The 5000-nt window shown below is 40.5% G+C and overlaps 1 protein-coding gene across 2 annotated transcripts in view; it reads left to right on the plus strand.

Moving 5' to 3' along the window:
• The window catches only part of furina (furin (paired basic amino acid cleaving enzyme) a), a 118027-nt gene extending 117450 nt beyond the window's left edge, over window positions 1-577 (plus strand). For both annotated transcript variants that reach the window (XM_080541339.1, XM_080541338.1), the window contains exon 16: window positions 1-577. This exon is cut by the window's left edge and continues 3905 nt beyond it. The gene's annotated coding sequence lies outside the window, so the exon portion shown is untranslated.
• Window positions 578-5000: the final 4423 nt, after the last annotated feature.

The following is a 5000-nucleotide window of genomic DNA, read 5'->3' on the forward strand; positions in this document are numbered from 1 at the left end:
GGTGAGAGAGGAGGCGGGAGATCTGCCTTGACATTATGTACAGTTGAGGAAGTAGGTTGAGAATGTATCCCATCCAATGTACCCCCCCCATCCCATCCCATTCCATCCCATCCCAGACACAAAAGGGCTGTGTGTGTGTGTGTGTGTGTGTGTGTGTGTGTGTGTGTGTGTGTGTGTGTGTGTGTGTGTATGTGTATGTGTGTGTGTGTGTCTGTGTCTGTGTCTGTGTGTCTGTGTCTGTGTGTCTTGAGGGTTTAACAGGGCTCCGGACACAAGCCCAACGCAGCCCTGTCCACCTCCTCACATCTCTACATATGAGATCATTGTCCTGTGGCTACGTACCATACTTTACACAGGCAGTGATCTAGGAATAATGTACAAAATAATGACTATCTTAGATGGGACATACAATTCTAAAATAAGGCCTATTTTTGTACTATATATATGGTGCAGTGTAATTTTCTTGTAATTTAAAGATTTTTGTTTTTGCTCTTTTGTTTAATTTTTTTCCTTTTTATTTAATTGATGTCAATATGCGGATTATAGAGTCTACGAAAAATAAAGATCTATGCAAACTTCAGAATGTGTCGTTTCTCTTAGACATCAGGACTAGAACCATAAAATAATGTACCTTATGTTGTTCAACTGATTACAGACATCTACAGACATGAGAAGAGACATTTACAGACATTACTTACTTAGGCCCTTAACTCCCAGTGGAGCATAGGCCATTGACGACTCTTCTCCATCCAGCACGGCTTTGGGCTATCTTCTCCGTCTCTCCCCAGCTGGTACCATGTCTTTTCAGCTCTGCCTCTGTGTCCCGTCGCCTCCAGCTGTTTTTGGGCCTTCCCCTCTTCCGCTTCCCCTGGGGGTACCAAGTCAGGGCCTGGCGTGACGTGAGAAGAGATATTTACAGACATGAACAGACATGAACAGACATTTACAGACATGAAAACACATTTACAGACATGAGTACAGACATTTACAGACATGAGTACAGACATTTACAGACATGAAAACAGATATTTACAGACATGAGTAGTACAGACATTTACAGACATGAGAACAGACATTTACAGACATGAGAACAGACATTTACAGGGGACCCACAACACAATGCTGCAAGGGAATGCAACGACACTTCACCTTTGGAGTCAGAGTTTGTAAGTGTTCAGCTGAGGTGGTAATACAAGCTTGTTTGAGCGTGGAGAGCGAAACAGCTTGCCTCTGCACCATCAGGCTGACTGTGTATTGCTTCAAAGAAGGTATGTATCTGGTGACCACCCTTCTGGACGGGTGAATGCTTTTTGCAATGGTCTGCTTAACGCAGATCACTAGACAGGTCACTACAGGAAATTTAGAAATGTAAGAGTTGGCATTGTTCCTTAAACATAAACATTTCTGTTCCGTGAAAACGACACAATATCCTTATGAGACCATTCATCTTATGATTTATGTTTTATTTTTGTGCTAACAAGTGCAAAGACTCTCTTCAGTGGCCATTCACCAAGTACCATATTCCCCCATCCTTAATGTACAGTGATGCTTGAAAGTATGTCCCCTTGTGCAATCATAGATTATTTTAGTTTTTACCATGAAATCTTTATTTAATCAGAACTAGTCTTTTTTATCTGACATAACAGGTTTATATTTACCAATTCCATATTATGTTGGTTTAGAGGGAATCATGTGTGTAGTAGGAAAACTAAATTATAAAGAAATTAGTGCAGGTGCAAAAATCATTGAACCCCAAGTTGCCTTGGTTAAATCAAGTAGGTAAGTAGAATCAGGAGGGTAAATAATTGGGTACCAAATGAACCAGTTGAAGGACAGATCTTTAGGAAAGAGTTCAGGTGCGAACTAATAAATAGAGATAAGAAACCTGGTCAGTTTTGTGTTATCCATACAGGTAAATGCAAAACACACCATGCCGAGAGGAAATGAGATCTCAGAGGATATCAGGAAGAGGTTAGAAAGAGCACATCAGTCTGCTGAAGGCTATATAAGATTTGAACTCCATTAGTCCACTGTGAGGCAAATCATTTACAAATGGAGAGCATTTAACATGACAGCAACTCGGCCTAGAAGTGGACACACTTCCAAAATATCCCCAAGAGCCACAAGATGGTAAAAACCATGGAAGGTAAAAACCAACCCAAACATAATATTTAGAGATTTGCAGACTTCCCTTGCTGCATCTCAGGTAACTGTGCATGCTTCAACAATAAGAAGAACACTGAATCAAAATGGCAATCGTGGGAGGGTTGCTAGGAAGAAGCCTCTGTTGTAAAAAAATAAAAATAAAAAATACCAAACTGCCTTTCTTAACTTTGCCAGATACCATCTGGACATGCCTGAAGGTTTCTGGAAGTCCATTCTCTGGACAGATGAGTCCAAAATGTTCCTTTTTGGTCACAATCAAATCCACTATGTTTGGCCAAAAACCCAACACTGCCTACCACCAAAAGAACCTTATCCCAACAGTCAAGCATGGTGGTGGGAATGTCATGATCTGGGGCTGCTTTTCCTCCTCTGGACCTGGCTGACTCCACATCATTAAGGGATCCATGAATTTTGAGGTATACCAGGAGATTTTTAAACAGAACGTTAAGCCATCAGTCAAGGAGCTAAAGCTGGGCTGAAAATGTGTCTTTCAACAATACAAGGACCCAAATTCAACAAAGAATGGCTCAGGATAAAGAAGATTTGTGTTTTGGATTGGTCAAGTCAAAGTTCTGACCTAAATCCAATTGAGATGCTGTGACAGGACCTGAAGCAGGCAGTTCAAATTTGATGATTTATGTGTTAATTCTACACAAGGCTTTTAAATATGTCACTTGTGTTAGTCATTTCATACGAAGGGGGATTTTAAAAAAAGAATATATATTGATTAAATTTGATATTTGAATGATTTTGATATGATTGAAGAAATGTGGTTTGAGGTACTGCAGTGGCCATTTTGTTTAAAAGTTCTGTAAATTGTCATTGGCGTTACTGTCATTGGCGTTACTACTCCTCCTGACAAGACCAATTTGAGTGAATGTATATAAAATATATATACATTAACCCTTTAAGTTTTCTTTTTTGGGGATTGTTAAACGTAAGAGGTTAATTATTATTGTACACTAAGTTTTGATTAAGTAAAATGAAATCCGTCAAAGTACAAAAAGATTTGGACAGTCCTTTGTTCCAGCTGCACTCCGACTCTACAACCAGGCCCTGCAGGGTGGGGGAGACCTGGAGCTGGAACTTTTGGAACTTTTTACTTATTGAGCCTGCACTGTTTTATGTATTTTATTGAATGTTTTTCTGTTTTCTGTATTGAATGTTTTCTGCCCTAACTGAGCTGTTTGTCAACAACATTTCCCCATTGGGGACAATAAAGGTTTTCAATCAATCAATCAAAAAAATAAAAAATAAATACATTTTAAGATATTTGCAATTCCAAATGCCACCGTTTCTGTAGAATGACCCTGCTAATGGAGGTGCCACAAGCTATTGACTGAAGAGGTTCACTTATTATTTTTGCACCTGCACTAATTTCTTTATAATTGAGCTTTTCTACTACATGCACGATTCCCTCTAAAAACCAACATATGGAATTGGTAAATATAAACCTGTTATGTCAGATAAAAAAGACTGGTTCTGATTAAATAAATATTTCATGGTAAAAACCCAAAAAAATCTATGATTGCACAAGGGGTTCACATACTTTCAAGCATCACTGTATGTCGACACATCCCACAAGTACAACAGACATACTTATAGGTAGCCTACATTTCCAGTTGCCCACTTGATTTGTTTTTTAGTTGATCATATTGTACACTCACTGTTTGGCTATTATATCACTTGATTTCAGAATCAGAATCAGAATCAGAATCAGAAGACTTTTATTGCCATGACATGTAAACATGTTAGGAATTTGGTTTGGTACCATGGAGCACGGTTTACAGAAGGACAGGTGCAAGACAGGACAAGACAGTGCAAACCAACATCAAAGTGCAAGAGTCATAATTAATATAAATATAAAGTGCAGAGATTCAAGTGTTCAAGTGTTCATATCCAGACAGTGCAAAGCTCTCTGGGTGGGGGTGGAGGGAGGGTAGATAGATAGGGGTCAGGTCAGGGGGGGGGGGCCAGCGGCATTTAGGAGCCGGATGGCTGTGGGGAAAAAGCTGTTGGTGTGTCGGACCTTCACAGTATTTATGCTGTAATATTCCAATTGTGAGTATCAGCATGATCATGAGGGCGGCCAGGCCTGGCTACTGTGTCATCTGCTGTTCTTCAATTCAGATACCTGCTTATCCTAGTCTAGAAACACGTGTAATGATGTTGTGTAGGTGCCCTGCCCTGCTGTGACACCGAGCATGCAGCCCTAACCCTGATACTACTACTACTACCCCGTCAGTCTACTGGAGGCACGGCTGTTTTCCTGCTTTTAGGTTTGTGAAAAGAGCCGCAGTGACTGAGACGTAAACCCGCTTCTACCCGTCCAGAAAACCTTCCACTTCTAAACCCTACCACTTCTAAACCCTACCACTTCTAAACCCTACCACTTCTACTACATTTAGAACGGACAATAGAGGGTTGAAACGTCGGATCAGAGAGAGCTGGACAGCTTGATATAAACGGAGGTGAGGCTGTTTTCTAAGGACGGTCACGTACGCTTCGCTTATTGAATGCCTTGTTCAACTGTCGTTGTTATCACCCATAGGCTATAATACATGTAGGGTTAGGGTTAGGATCAGTATGTAATAGACTATGATAAGGTGTACCGCTATATTCGATCCGGGAAAACTCCGTGTTGTGAATACTAGCTCTATGCAACCTCACACCATCTGAATGATCTTTTCCGCCATCAGAGGACAACAATCAACGAGAAACAATCCTATTCCAGTTAGATGTACATAATACATTCTATTTCCAGGTACCGTCTTATGATTTACCGATCACTATCAGTGGTGGCTGGTGGAGGCAGAAAGGGAAGGACGGACTCA

The sequence above is a fragment of the Nansenia antarctica genome, assembly GCF_963989245.1.
Source record: "Nansenia antarctica genome assembly, chromosome: 1".
NCBI lineage: Eukaryota > Metazoa > Chordata > Actinopteri > Argentiniformes > Microstomatidae > Nansenia > Nansenia antarctica.